At 47.1% G+C, this 16,066-nt stretch overlaps 1 non-coding gene across 1 annotated transcript; it reads left to right on the top strand.

Moving 5' to 3' along the window:
- The first annotated feature begins 15,381 nt into the window (after positions 1 to 15,381).
- On the top strand, positions 15,382 to 15,471 carry trnap-cgg (transfer RNA proline (anticodon CGG)). Its single transcript is given in 2 exon segments — positions 15,382 to 15,417; positions 15,436 to 15,471. It is a non-coding gene; the product is annotated as a tRNA-Pro (tRNA).
- Positions 15,472 to 16,066: the final 595 nt, after the last annotated feature.

Below are 16,066 nucleotides of genomic sequence, written 5' to 3'. Positions count from 1 at the left end.
GTCCAAAAGTGTAATATCCGGTGCGCTTCGTTCTGCTGGTGCTGGGCTTCGCTGGGACAATACAGCAAACCTGAGACAGAGATGTTGGCCACGCAACAGGGTGGGGTATGGAATTGGCAGGCAACCGGAAGCTCAGCGTCTTTTTTTGCGGGCAGAACGTAGATGTTCTGTGCAGCAGTCACCCAGTTAATGCCTCGGTTTCCCCAATGTAAATGAGCCCGTATTATGAGCAGCAAATGCAGTAGACTGGGTTGTGGGTAGTGCAGGTAAAGTGCCGCTACACCTGGAAGGTAAGTTTGGGCCCTTCGATAGTCAGGAGGGAGCAGGTAAATGGGCTGATGTCACACATTCGGCAGTTGCAGGGGAAAGTGCCGTTGGACTGTTGGGGTGGGAGTGGAGTTAGGGTTGGTGGGAATGAAGGAAGAGTGAACCCAAGGTATAACACCTGCCCATTTACTTAACCACTGCGCGCCTTTATTGGGAAAAAAAACTACCCAGGTAAGTTTGCGCTACACCAGCTTCCGGGTCCGCTCCGCACTTTTTTCGAAAAAGATATTTAAATTTAAACCATGAAACAAACGTAACCGCGTCTACAAACAGATAGTGCCAAACAGCCCTTACCTGCTCCGCGGAGAGAGTGAGGATTGTTCACTCGTTTGTGGGTGTTGGGATGATTGCTTCTCCGGTTAAGTGTTTGGTTTGCGTGTGTTGTTTTTCTGTCGACGCTAGTTTGAAGTTCCCCATTGACTGTTCGCTCTACTGTGACATCTAGGAATGGCACTTTGTTGCTGTTCTCCTCCTCTTCAAACCAGGAGTCCCCCTCAAGCCACAGTCTCACCACTTGGAACACCAGTATACAGACTAGTCAAAGACCTCCACTGAAGACTAAAACACAAGTCGAAGACTCACGCCACTCCAGTTACTCCATCCAAGAATTCTTGAACACCAAAGACAACAAGATAGAAGAGGATGGAATAATACTGTCCTTTGGCATACAGCCCTGTTCACATCCATTAACATCAACGTGACCAAAGAAAACTGAAGACACTACTTGAAGAACCAAAGACACAAACACCAAACAGCACCAACTTCATCAGCAAAGATGACACTGTCAAGCTCGTGGAGCTGTGCCTTACCTCCCACTTCCTATTCAGTAACAAGACTGACAAACAAATCAACGGAGCAGCCATGAAACCACCAATATCAGGATTCCTAACAGAAGCAATAATGCAGAGTTTCGAACAAACAGCCCTTCCAAAGATCCAACCCAAACTTTGGGTCGGCTACAGTGATGACACTTTTGTCACCACAACGTGAAACAACTTAGAGGAAACCTACAACACCATCAACAATTTCCTTACTGGCATAAAATTCACAAAAGAGGAGAACAACAAAAAGTGTTGTTGTTCTAGATGTCACAGTGGAGCGAACAGTCAATGGTAAATTCAAAACAGCGTCGACAGGAAAACAGCACACGCGAAACAAGTACTTAAGCTGCAGAAGCAATCATCCCAACACATACAAACAAATCTGCATCAGGATGCAATTTCAACGAGCTACTTCACATTGCAGCACCTAGGAACGACGAAGATCAGGAAACAACGATACAGCGCATTTAAGAAGAATGGATAGCCTGCAGCCCCGGGGGAAATTGCGTCCCGGACCGGGAATTGAACCCGGGCCGCGGCGGTGAGAACACCGAATTCTAACCACTAGACCACCAGGGAGATATAGACCTGTTTTGTAGCTCTGCTAAAAATTGCCTCGCTGCCTGGGAATCGAACCCGGGCTGCAGGAGAAAGAAGACTTTCACCGGTCCATTCATCAATGTAATTTTTTTTGTATCCATTGCTCCCGATGCGATCTCTATAACATTGGGGAGATTGGAGAGTCAAGTCACTTCTCCGGGACACCCGCACCAATCAACCCCATCGCCCTGTGGCCTAACATTTCAATCCACCCTCCCATGCTGCCAAGGACATGCAAGTCCTGGGCCTCCTTCACCGCCGCTCCCTCCCCACCCGAGGCCTGGAAGAAGAACACCTCATCTTCCGCCTCAGAACACTTCCACCCCAGGGCATCAATGTAGATTTCACCAGTTTCCTCCTTTCCCCTCCCCCGACCTTACCTCAGTTCCAACCTTCCTGCTCAGCACTGACCTCATGACCTGTCCTCCTTGCCAATCTCCCTTCCCAACTATCCGCTAAACCCTCCTCTCTGACCTGTCTCCTCTATCCCCACCACCATTCACCTATTTTACTCTTTGCTACCTTCGCCCCAGCATACCCCCCACCCAAATTTATCTCTCCACCCTGGAGACGTCCTGCGTCTATTCCTGATAAAGAGCTTTTGCCCGAAACTTCGATGTTCCTGCTCCTCAGGTGCTGCTTGACCCGTTGTGCTTTTCCAGCACCATTCTCATCTAAACTCTGGCTTCCAGCATCTCCAGTCCTCACCTTTGCCGACCCAATAAACCCAGTTTGCCGATTTCTCATCAACAAATTGACACAAGCAGACACAACTTGTGCAGAAACCCTAGCCACATTACCTTACATTAAATACATCTGTTAAATGGTGTCCAGACAACTCAAACCTCTCAGCATCATGGTAGCCCACAAATCTACCAACACACTTGAACAGCGGCTAATGAACCTGAAATACCCGATACAAACAACTAGCAAACGAATGTTAGTTACAAAATATCATTCAAGGAAATATACACATGAACTCTGCCGCACAGTTATCTGTTGAAAATGTGTTGCTGGTTAAAGCACACCAGGTTAGGCAGCATCCAAGGAATAGGAAATTCGACGTTTCGGGCATAAGCCCTTCATCAGGAATGAGGAGAGGGTGCCAGGCAGGCTAAGATAAAAGGTAGGGAGGAGGGACTTGGGGGAGGGGCGATGGAGATATGATAGGTGGAAGGAGGTCAAGGTGAGGGTGATAGACCGGAGTGGGGTGGGGGCGGAGAGGTTAGGAAGAAGATTGCAGGTTAGGAGGGCGGTGCTGAGTTGAGGGAACCGACTGAGACAAGGTGGGGGGAGGGGAAATGAGGAAACTGGAGAAATCTGAGTTCATCCCTTGTGGTTGGAGGGTTCCCAGGCGGAAGATGAGGCGTTCTTCCTCCAACCGTCCTGTTGTTATGTTTTGCCGGTGGAGGAGTCCAAGGACCTGCATGTCCTCGGTGGAGTGGAAGGAAGAGTTAAAGTGTTGAGCCACAGGGTGGTTGGGTTGGTTGGTCCGGGCGTCCCTGAGGTGTTCTCTGAAGCGTTCCGCAAGTAAGCGGCCCGTCTCCCCAATGTAGAGGAGGCCACATCGGGTGCAGCAGATGCAATAGATGATGTGCGTGGAGGTACAGGTGAACTTGTGGCGGATATGGAAGGATCCCTTGGGGCCTTGGAGAGAAGTAAGGGAGGAGGTGTGGGCGCAAGTTTTACATTTCCTGTGGTTGCAGGGGAAGGTGCCGGGAGTGGAGGTTGGGTTGGTGGGGGGTGTGGACCTGACGAGGGAGTCACGAAGGGAGTGGTCTTTGCGGAACGCTGATAGGGGAGGGGAGGGAAATATATCCCTGGTGGTGGGGTCCGTTTGGAGGTGGCGGAAATGACGGCGGATGATACGCTGTATACGGAGGTTGGTGGGGTGGTAGGTGATTTCTCCAGTTTCCTCATTTCCCCTCCCCCCACCTTGTCTCAGTCGGTTCCCTCAACTCAGCACCGCCCTCCTAACCTGCAATCTTCTTCCTAACCTCTCCGCCCCCACCCCACTCCGGCCTATCACCCTCACCTTGACCTCTTTCCACCCATCACACCTCCATCGCCCCTCCCCCAAGTCCCTCCTCCCTACCTTTTATCTTAGCCTGCCTGGCACCCTCTCCTCATTCCTGATGAAGGGCTTATGCCCGAAACGTCGAATTTCCTATTCCTTGGATGCTGCCTAACCTGGTGTGCTTTAACCAGCAACACATTTTCAACTGTGCTCTCCAGCATCTGCAGACCTCATTTTTTACCCGCACAGTTATCTGTGGCAAGAAATGCTGGGATGAGATAAGGAAGATATTTTCAGCCAAAAAGAATCGACACTGAATGGTCAACCATTTACAATCACCCTTTGTTAGCCCAGGATGGAAGATCCGAAGGGATAAACAGTTTTCTTATTTTCGGAAGATTCACAAATATGAGACTGGGTTTTGGTGTTTGTTCCCTTTCCATTCCCAGGATCAGTGGGTTGGGGCGGTGAGTTGGGGAAAGTGAAATGTGCCTGTGAGCAGCTTGTGAGGCTATTTCAGCTTCCCCTCCTCTGACAGCGCTGTGACGTGACTCTGATGTTCTCAGGGACACTGACTGACGTGAGACAGTGAAAAGTGTCTCGTTCCTGCAGATCAAGAATTCAAACCGGCTTCAGGACAATGAGAAAGATTAATTGGGGTGTGTGAAGAAGCTGTGAGCTGCATTTCAAACAGTTAGGTGGAGTCGGATGCGTCATCCATTGCGCCCGCGGCCCTGTGCGTATCTAACGCCACCATGCGGCAGAGTTCTGACGTTAACACGGACATGCGCAGCAATGGGAACAGTCACAAGGTCAACAACCAAAGATAATCACAGTCACTGCTTCCCTTCCACGGTCCCAACTTTGTGAAGCAGTATCTTTCACTGGCAAAGGAATCACCCTGCTTCATTTCGATCACGATTTCCAGCCCCTCACTGTTCTAGTCTCATTTCCAAACACTTGGCTCATAGCCTCAAAAGAAGCTCTGCGTGTATCTGCTTGTTCCACCCGAACAGGCAGTGGGTTGCAGATTCCCACCAGTCCCAATGTGAGTGAAATATCTTTCGCCCTCCACTGATTTGAATCTTAAAGAAAAAACCGGGGAACAGTCTCCCTTTCGTTTTGACGACATTTCCAATTTTGTAGTCGGCAGGGGTCACACCTGCCTGGGGAAACCGCAATAGATTTCACGTCCGTCGCATTCACCACTCTGCCCACGAATAAAGACCCACACTGACAGCTTCATTTCCCAGGTCTCTCTGCCTGTGGAGCTGAGAAAGAGTGAATTATTGCTGGGTTTGTTTGAATCCAATCACTTCACAGGTTACGAAAGGGTTAAATATCCGCAAATGGAGAGTCTGGTTGTTTCACACCGAAAGATGAAATGAACTTTCAGTTAAAAGCAAAAACAGAAATTGCAGGAGCAACTCAGCAGGTCAGGCAACATCGGTGGAAAGAGAATCAGAGACAATATTTCAGAACTCTGTTTTCTCCCACAGATACTGCCAAACCTGCTGAGTTTCTCCAGCAGTTCATCTTTCTGTCTCGGATTCTCAGCATCCGCAGTCCTTTACGTTAGAAATTAAATCATTTCAGCCTCATGTGCAGGAATGAGAATCATTTCAATTTCCCAAAAAATCGGCAGAGATTTCAAGGCATTTGGAAAAAAAGTAAAAGTGGCATTAGGAAGAACATTTTGGCACAAGGAGTGGTTCGGATGCGTAAATCTCTGTCTGACTGTGACAAAGAGGCAGATTCACGTACACAAAAGGGAATTCTGTGGTCATGTTCAAAGTAACAATGTGGAGACTTACAGGGAGAAGGTAAGAGAATGATACGAATAGAGACTCTTATTTACTTGCTGTGTAGAACCAGCAGAGCTAAGGTGGGCCTCCAAATGCGCTGTGACACGCATTGTGATTCAGAGTAAACTCACAGTTCGACCAACGGAAGGTGGGAATTTAGAAAAGTTTATATTTACACAGTCTCCTCACATCAACGCAACAACAAAATGGTTTAATAATCCGCCAATGCAGAGAACCCGGTTCCTGGAGATGGGACAAACTGCTGACTCAGGGCTATCAGTCCACATTGCTCTCTTTGCCACCAGTTCAGAGGGAGAACATTGGATGGCCAAAGGAGTGAATAACGATCTGTGTAGGAGGGTGACTAACTGTTAATGAAGACTGTTGCTGGCTAACGATATGTCGTGTGTAACAGCAGAAGATGTAAAAATAAGGCCTCGTGTGGGTGTGGTCGGGGTCAAGGGCATGGGGGAGTTCGGGTCCGAACAATATTGAACTCGATGTTGAAGACTTGATGACTATAGGATCTCCAAGTAGAAAATGAGGCGTTGGTCTTCAATCAGGGGCTGAACTTTGCTGGAATATTGCTGCATGCCTGAGACAGAGAAGTAGGCCAGGGTACAGAGTGGAGTGTTAAAGTGACAGGCAACCAGAAGCTCAGGGCCTTTTTTTCGGCAGAACCGAGATATTCTGCGAAGCAGTCACCCAGTTTATGCTTCATGCTACTTTGGGGAAACCACACCGTGAGCAACGAATGCAGTGGACTAGTTTGTGACAAATGTGCAGGTAAAGTGCTGCTTCACCTGGAAGGTATGTTCGATCCCTTGGATATTCAGGATGGAGCAGGTAAATGGGCAGGTGTTACACATTCGGCGGTTGCAGGGGCAAGTGCCTTGGGACAATGGGAGGTGGTTGTGGGGTGTGAGAGTGAAGGACGAGTGGACCCGAGGTGTAAGCCCTGCCCATTTTCCTCCTCTCATATATAAATCCGTGAAGTTGAAAGAACACTCCATAGAATGATTCAGTACCACGTGACTCATGAACTAATTCGTATTCATGTTCCGGGGCCAGCACCATTATTGCGTCACAGCAGCTGCAGGCCATCACCGGGGGCTCGCACTATGACGTCATGGTGCGACTGGAAGTCCCCGGGACAGTTTATCAAAGAAACCTCCCTGTGGGTCAGCGCAGCCATGCATCGGGAAGCACTGGGATGGCTAACCACTATCAGTTTACATGGGGAACACATCTCCACATTACACAGCCTCGAGGCAAATTTCCCTTCCTTTGACTTAAAGTTCAAGAGCACTCAAACCGAAATTCCCAAGGTACGTTTGGCAGAATTCCTTCCAGGTGTTCGCTAAATATATCTATGAGCACTTTGTTAAAGTTTGAACATTGCGAGTGTTGAAATTTTGTGCTTTTGAGCGAAATCACAGTTCAGAAAAACAGAATGTGGGAATTTAGACAGAGTTTATACTGGTACAACGGCGATATGTCTGCGGGTGTGTGATGGAAGCATCACCCAGAAGGGAAACCATCTCTCCTATTCAGTCAATGTCGTCTTCAGCAACTTTCCCGTCTAACGGCGCACTGTTCTGCACCTCGCCTTCTCATCTCTTTCACAAAAAACTTCGACATAAATATTTCACATTGATATACTGTCCCAATGTGCACAGTTGAGATGACAGCCTCGCGGAGGTCTGACTGGTCTTCTGTTGTTCTCTGTATCCTGTGTTGAGGAGGGCAATGCTTATCACTGGTCACTCCGGTGTTACAGAAAAGTTTAGAAACAAAATGTTTTAAAATTCTACCAGTAGAGAGGACCCGGGACAAACAGCAGCAGGGAGACAGAATGAGAAGCAGCTGTTCTGGAAACTCTTTGCCGCTTGCAATTCTCAGAGCAATGTCAAATGTATTTCACACCGAGCAAGACTCAGCTGGCTGAAGAGGAACAGCGGGGGGGCTTGCGCAGTCTCGGTGTTGCTCGTTGGTCTCTGGGTATGATTCGCGGTTTGGGCCTTCTATTGTGCAGGCTTGCAGGAGATCTAGGGTTCGAATCTCTGATGAGCCTGCGTTTCCAGGTTTGTGCAAGAGTGCCCGCTTAACTTTCTCAAAACCCACTCTTGCTAAAGTAGGTTGGGCTGCTTGGAGTACAAATTGAGCAGAAAGCCAGGAAGTGAAATGATGGAATATTGCGCTGACGTCAGTGGTGCCGTGTTTAGGGAATGTTAGCGATGAGGGCAGATTGGAAAATTGGGACAGCTCTCCTCGGAGAACAGAAGTTTGAAATCTGGCGTGTTTGAAGTTTTACAAGTCATGCGGGGTCCAGACAGGGAAAGTAATGCAGTTGAAATGCTCCCACACCTGAAAGGATCGGCAGAGTTTTAAAGTCATCAGGAAAAGAACTAAAAGAGAGATTAGAAAGGTGAGGTTAGGGTCAGCAAATCTTCTGACATTGACAAAGAGGCAGATTCAATAGACGCATAAGGTAATTCGCTGGTCATGTTTAAAGTAACAATGTGCAGAAACACACGGGGAAGGCAAGCGAATGCTACGAATAGAGACACACGTTTACTTACTGTGTCGAATCAGCAGAGGGAAGGTGGGCCGCATGGCCTCCGTCTGCGCTGTGACACATGCTGTGATTCAGAATGAAATCACAGTTCGATCAACACAATGTGGGAAGTGAGAAAAAAGTTTTTATTTACACAGCCTCCATACGTCTGCGCACCAGCATATTACACGACAGCAGCGGAGGTCTTTGACATCAGTCTCGAACGTGCATGCCGCGTGCCCGACGACAGGCTGAAGGGACCTGGGGAAAACAGGAGCGGGTTGGGCCCATAACGCAGAGATCGATGGATTGAAACCATCCTCTGCTGTTGTTCGATGTCTCCTTGAGCAGCTTCCTTTTGTAATGGTGCTGTGCTCTGTTCTGTATCTTGCCTTTGCACCTACTGCCTGAGTGTCTGAATACCCTGTATCATACCGATACACTCGCGAACCTCACACGGTTCAAGTAACATGCTTTTGGAGGTCTGAGTGGTCTTCTCCTGTTCTTCATCAGTTTCCTATGAACTGATTCGCAAAACCACTTCTCTGAGATGCCAATGAGCTGAAAAAGTTGAAACGCATGCCTTGCGGTTTCGCCCATTCCCTGCAGTAATTCGCCACGCCGGGCCGGACGTGAATGACAAGACAATCAGCATGTCAGAAACTGTATCACCATTCAGACACAGTCCCTTACTATTAGGACAGATATCACTGATTGTGAATCACCTCAGAAAGAGACAAGTGGCAGACAGTCGCGGTGGACTCGATGGACTTAACAGCCTCTGTCGGCGGGAGAATTGCAAGTAGAAACGAAATGGTTCAATTATCCACCAGTGGAGACAGCCTGGTTCCTGGGGACGGAACAAACAGCAGCGTCCTGGGAGCAGGGAGGCAGAATGAGAAGCAGATGTTCTTGAAACTCTCTGCTGCTTGTAATTCTGGGAGCAATGTACAATGTATTTCGGACTGAGCAACTCCCAGTTGCTTCAGGAGCTGGGCGCGCACATGGTTTTTGGCTCATTTGTCTCGGGGTATGATGTCAGTTTTGGGTTTTCTAGCTTATACAGACGGGTGGGAGGTGCCGGGTTCCAATCCCAGGCGAACCCTCATTTCTTAAATTGACCTGAGCAAAGATGCCGGGTCAGTTTTCTCAAAAGCCGCTTTGTTAAATCAGATCGGACTGCCTGAATTAGGGATGGGACAGAGGGACCATTGCAGTGAACACGGCGAAGGGAAACACTTGCTCAAAGTGAGAACAAGTCTTGCAGATTTCTCGCCGGCGCAATCCGAGTCTGAATGAATCCTCCACCTGTATTACGCTCAATTCTGAGGGTGATACTTCAGGAAGCGGGGAAGTGAAGTGATTGCAGACGGCGCTGAACAGGTTGAAGTGAATGGTACCGTGTACGAGGAATGTCAGTCATGAAGGTAGATTGGAAAGTTAGGGCAGTTGTCTTTGCAGAACAGAAGGCTGAAAACTGGCCTGATTGAAGTTTTCCACATCATGAGGGTTTTAGACAGAGGAAATAATGCAGTGAAAATGCTCCCAGGCCTGAAAAGATCGAGAACAATTTGGCAGAGATTTAATGTCATCAGGAAAATAAGCAAAAGTGACATTAGGAAGACCGTTTTCGCACAGGGAGTGGGGTCAGTAAATCCCTGTCTGACAGTGACAAAGAGGCAGATTCAATGGACACAAAAGGGAATTCGGTGGGCATGTTCAATGTAACAATGTGCAGATTTACAGGGAGAAGGAGACAGAATGAGGCACGTATTTACATATTGTGTTGAACCAGCAGAGCTAAGGTGGGCTGCATGGCCTCAGTCTGCGCTGTCACACATTTCGTGATTCTGAGTGAAATCGGAGTTAGACCAACAGAACGTAGGAAATTTGACAACGGATATATTCTGCCCAACAGGATACTCCATCACAGCAATGAAAGTGTTTTGACATCATTCTCGATGGTACATGACACAGTGCAGATTCAAAACCGAGTATTCATTTGAATCACTGAGTAATTTGTTTAGTTATTCAGTTGAGGTGAGTGGAGTTGCGCATTGGGAGCCACTCCAGTTGATCTGTCGAAGCCGTTTTCTCCTGTGTGATAGTCCCACCAACACTCCAATTTGCTGTGCTTCCAGTCAGTAGATGCAGATTACTGTCCCATACTGATACACGGGCCACGATGACCCAGCTGTGGTGACAAGCTTGTGAAGGTCTGAGTGCTCTTCTCATGTTCTCTGTCGGCCTCCTATGATCCGAATCATCAAACCTCTCTTCTCCGAGATGGGAATAAACTGATGAAGGTGAAACACATCAGTTGCGGTGTGTTCCATGCGCAGGAGGCCCTGCAGTAATTCCCCACGCTGTCTCACACAGCAGCATCCTCTCGGTGAATTACGCTTGGCAAATAAAAACGATTGAACCAAATCAGTGTCCTCCATTGGATTTTACTGACACCGTTTATACAATTCAGGCTCACCGTTAATGTGGAGAGGGGCCGTCAGACTGTAGTTTCCGCTCCTTCTGTTGAATAAAGATAATTTTAACTGTGTCCAGTGAGAGGAAAGGATTTGCTGTTGGTGGGAAACATTTCTATCTGAACTCGTTTGTCACTCTGCTATGACAGAAGGAGCTGGGACCTCCTGATAGTTTGAAACACAAAGCTGATAATCTCTAGATTATGTTGTAAAAATATCGGTATAATGTTTTTCACACCGCGCTGTCACAAACTGAACGAAACGGCTGTGTGTTTAAATCCCGTGATGAACAGTTTGTCTTTTATTTCTCACATTGGGGGGAGCTGAGCATTTACCCAAACACTGGGCACACCACCTCCCTGATTCAGTGTTCACAAATCAAACTGACAGCAAAGCTTCACTGTGATCGAAAGTTTCCGGAAAGAAGATTTGGCTCAACAGAAAAACGGAGTAAACATCCTCCTTCCTTGGTTTGAAAGGTAATTGGTCGAGTTCAGTGAGCCTGACGTGATTTGAACACGCAACCTTCTGATGTGGGGTCAGACGCGCTACTGTTGCGCCACAAGCTCACGGATGGCCAGTGGTCTCTATTCATGATTAAAGGAAATGATCGCACTTCAATGATTTTACGTTTTGAGTCGCAACGGAGATCAACAGTTCATATCTGTTCTGTTCCTCCCCCCTCTCTTTCTGTCTCTCGAAACAATTTCCAACTCTCTCTCAATAAAAATCTGAAAGAATTGCGGATGCTGTATATCAGAAACAAAAAAAACAGGAGTAGCATGTGACCCTTCCACAGAACTGATGGTGATTGGGAAAATGTCTGTTTATATGCAGGAGATATTGTGGGAGGAAGGCGGAGATCAGGACAGAGCCAAAAGCGAAGGAAGAATTGTTGGACAGATAAAGGAGTTGATAACGATCTGCGTGGGAGGGTGAATAACTGTTAATGGAGACTGTTCGTGGCTAAGTAGTGTGGAATGACAGACGATGTGATAACAAGGCTTGGTGTGTGTGGGAGGGACGAGGATACCATGGTGTTCAGGCCCTAGAATTATTGAATTCGATATTGGGACCGGAGGGATGTATGGTCCCCAAGTCGAATATCCAGTGCTCTTCGTTCTGCTGGTGCTGAGCTTCACTGGGACAATACAGCAAACCTGAGACACAGATGTTGGCCAGGGAACAGGGTGGGGTGTGGAATTGGCAGGCAGCTGGAAGCTCAGGGTCTTTTTTGCAGGCAGAGCGTAGATGTTCTGTTCAGCAGTCACCCAGTTTATGCTTCGGTTCCCCAATATAGATGAGACCACATTGTGAGCAGCAAATGCAGTAGACTGGTTCTGGGAAGTGCAGGTAAAGTACCACTTCACCTGGAAGGTAAGTTTGGGCACTTAGATAGTGAGGAGGGAACAGGTAAATGGGCTGGCGTCACACATTCGGCAGTTGCAGAGGAAAGTGGCGTTGGACTATTGGGGTAGGAATGGGGGTAGGGTTGATGGGAATGAATGAAGTGTGGACCCAAGGCATAACTCCTGCCCATTTACCTATCTGCCAAAAAGAGGAATATGTTAAGTGTGTACAAGGAAATTTTCTAATTCACAATGTGGATGTACCTACTGGAGAGGGTGCAAAACCTAAGGCCAGCAACCCCAATTCTATTAACATTAGAATCGTGATTGAAAATAATATATCAGATCTAAAAGTTGAAGTTCTAAATTGGAGGAAGATTCAGGTATTAAGCAAGATCTTACAAAAGCTGATTGGGGGCAGATGTTCGCAGGTTGCTGGAAAATGGAAAGCCTTCAGATATGAGATAACAAGAGTCCAGACAAGTATATTTCAGTTAGGGTGAAAGGAAAGGCTGGTATATGGAGGGAATGCTGGATGACTAGAGAAAATGAGATTTTGGTTAAGAAAAACAAGGAAGCATATGTCAGGTATAGACAGAGAGATGGAGTGAATCCTGAGAGTATGAAGGCAGTACAAGCATACTTGAGAGGGGAATCATGAGGGCAAAAAGGGGGCATGAGATAGCTTTGGCAAATAGAGTTAATGATAATCCAAAGGGTTTTTATGAATACCTTAAGGACAAAAGGATAAAAGGGAGATAATAGGGCACCTGAAAGATCAGCAAGGCGGCCTTTGTGTGGAGCTGCAGTAGATGGGAGGGGAGCGGGGTGGATACTGAACGGATATTATGGATCAGTGTATACTGATGGGCATGGAAGATATAAAATGTGAGAAAGTAGATGGTGACATGTTGAAAAAATGTCCATATTACAGATGAGAAATTGCTGGATATCTTGAAATGCATAAAAGTGGATAAATCCCAAGGACTTGATCAGGAGTACCCAAGAACTCTGTGGGAAACTAGGGAAGTGATTGCTGGGCCTCTCACTGAGATATTTGTATCATTCATTGTCACAGGTGTGGTGTCGGAAGGCTAGAGGGTGGCTACTGTGGTGCCAGTATTTAAGAAAGGTGGTAAGAAAAAGCCAGGGAACTATAGACCGGTGAGCCTGACATCCGTGATGGGCAAGTTGTTGGAGAGAATCCTGAGAGATAGGATTTAAATGTATTTGGAAAGGCAAGAATTGACTAGGCATAGTCAGCATGGCTTTAAGCTTGGGAAATCATGTCTCACAAACATGATTGAGTTTTTTGAAGAAGTAACAAAGTGGATTGATAAGGGCAGAGCATTAGACGTGATCTATATGGACTTCAGGAAGGCGTTCATCAAGGGTCCTCATGGGAGACTGGTGAGCAAGGTTTAATCTCATGGAAGCTGAAAATGTGTTGCTGGAAAAGCGCAGCAGGTCAGGCAGGATCCAAGGAGCAGGAGAATCGACGTTTCAGGCATGAGCCCTTCTTCAGGAATTCATGGAATGCAGGGACAACTAGCCATTTGGATACAGAACTGGCTCGAAGGCAGAAGTCAGAGGGTGGTGATGGAGGGTTGCTTTTCAGACTGAAGGCCTGTGACCAATGGTGTGTCAGAAGGATTGATGCTGGGTCCCCTACTTTTTGTGATTTATATAATGATTTGTATGTAAACGGAGGAGGTATAGTTAGTAAGTTTATAGATGACACCAAAATTGGAGGTGTAGTGGACAGCAAAGAAGGGTACCTCAGATTGCAACGGGACCTTGATCATGGGCCAAGGGGCTGAGAAGTGGCAGATGGAGGTTAATGTAGATAAATATGAGGTGCTGCATTTTGGAAAAACAAATCAGAGCAGGACTTTTACACTTAATGGTACGTTCCTTGGAAGTGTTGCTGAACAAAGAGACCTTGGAGTTCAGGTTGATAGTTCCTTAAACGTAGAAACGCAGGTAGATTGGATAGTAAAGAAGGCTTTTGGTGTGCTTTCCTTTGTTGGTCAGAGCATCGAGGATAGATGTTGGGAGCTCATGTTGCCACTGTACAGAACATTGGTCAGGCCACGTTTGGATTATTGCATGTAATTTTGGTCTGCTTCCTATTGGAAAGATGTTGTGAAACTAGAAAAGGTGCAGAAAAGATTTACAAGGATGTTGCCAGTGTTGGAGGGTTGAGCTATAGGGCGAGGTTGAATAGACTGTTTTCTCTGGAGCGTCAGAGGCTAAGGGGTGACCGTATAGAGGTTTATAAAACCATGAGGGATATGGATAGGGCAAATAGACAAGTTCTTTTACCTGGGATGGGGGAGTCCAGGACTAGAGGGCATAGGTTTAGGGAGGGGAGTGGAAAGATATAGAAGGGACACAAGGGGCAACCTTTTCACGCAGAGGGTGATGCATGTACGGCATGAGCTGCTGGAGAAAGTGATGGGGGCTGGTATAATTACAACATTTAAAATGCGTCTGGTTGTGTAGATGAATAGGAAGGTTTTGTAGGGATTTGGGCCAAGTGCTGTCAAATGGGACTGGATTAGGTTTGGATATCTGGGCTGCATGGACGAGTTGGAGTAAAGGGTCTGTTTCCGTGCTGTACATCTGTGTCACTCTGTGAGACTCCATGGGATTATCTACCCAAGAGAGCAGTTGAGACAGCTTCATGAAGTATATTGAAGACACAGTTGGATGGGTTTTTGCATGGTAGGGGATTTAAAGGTAGTCGGGATAATGCAGGTTGGTGGAGCTGTGATCTTAATGAATGACGAAGCAGGCTTGACCAAATGGTCTCCTCCTGCTTCTGTTACTATGAATCTGCAATACTGCGTTTCCCGCGACAGGAGTTTTCCCACGGCACAAAGGAGGTTTTCTAAAATAAATTTAAATCCCTTGCTTTGCTTGAACTCAAACTGCATTGACTTGGAGGAGAGTGGGATTTGCAAAGTCTCCTCCCCTCCACACGTGCCTCAACTGCAGGACAGCTGTCCGGCCCGCCCTCCATTGTTGACGTCACAATGCGGTGCAGCCCCGTCAGTTTCAGAGTGAAACTTCCTCTCTCTTGGCAGTATCTTGGAGCAAAGCAATGTCTCCCTCTTTCCATATACCATCCTCCAGCAGCGAGGGGGGAGGGGAGGTAGGGGTGGGTGAAACACTGTTCACTTGTAGCAACTGGAGTGAATCCAGGGAGGGGGCAGACGCTCCAAAGGTGCTCAAATACATTCTATCTCTCTTAAAACTATTTTCCTTGTGTATTCACTCAGTTTGGCACGTGTACAGTTTGCACTCTCGAAAAGGATTGCTTCTTTACTCATGTTCACAACTAAAAGGTTAGATTCTTATGGATCTGAGCAGCATTTAAGGGATTGGCACGTGTTAAAAAATGCAGGGCCGCTGGGCCGTGTGGCTCGTTGGTCTAGGGGTATGATTCTCGCTTCGGGCCTTCTACTGTGTGGACGTGCGAGAGATCCTGGGTTCAAATCCCGGACGAGCCCTTGCTTCTTACGTTGCCTTGTGCGAAAACGGCCAATCAATTCTTTCAAAAGCAGCTTCGTTCAACGAGATCCGACTTCCTGAATCAGGGATGGGGCAGAGCTACCATTACAATGAACGCAGCAAAGGCAGCACTTATGCAAAGCGAAACTAAGTTTTACTTCACACAGAGGGTGGTGGGCGGTTGGAACGCATTGCCAGCAGAGGTGGTAGAGGCAGGCACGGTAGATTCATTTAAGATGAGTCTGGATAGATGCATGAGGGGGTGTGGAGTAGAGGGATACAAATACTTAGGAATTGACCAACAGGTTTAGACAGTACATTTCGATCGGCTCAGGCTTGAAGGGCCTGTTCCTGGGCTGTAAAATTTCTTTGTTCTTTGTTCTATATGATGTATATCTGATATTGTTGGCTGTTGTAAAAGTTTCTTTGTAATTATTATTCACCTTCTAATGTAGTAATGGAGTTACGTCCTTTTTTGTCATTTTTTTTAGCAGGAAGTCATTCAGCAATTTTAATGCCCTTCTTTTCTCAAGCAGCCTTAACATTTCATTTTCATATCCTTGATTCAGCTCCATTTCCAGCATCTTTGTAGGC

Source organism: Hemiscyllium ocellatum, unplaced genomic scaffold (assembly GCF_020745735.1).
Source record: "Hemiscyllium ocellatum isolate sHemOce1 unplaced genomic scaffold, sHemOce1.pat.X.cur. scaffold_1187_pat_ctg1, whole genome shotgun sequence".
NCBI classification, from domain to species: domain Eukaryota; kingdom Metazoa; phylum Chordata; class Chondrichthyes; order Orectolobiformes; family Hemiscylliidae; genus Hemiscyllium; species Hemiscyllium ocellatum.
The sequence above is the reverse complement of the archived record's forward strand: the minus strand, read 5'-3'. Positions and strand labels throughout refer to the sequence as shown.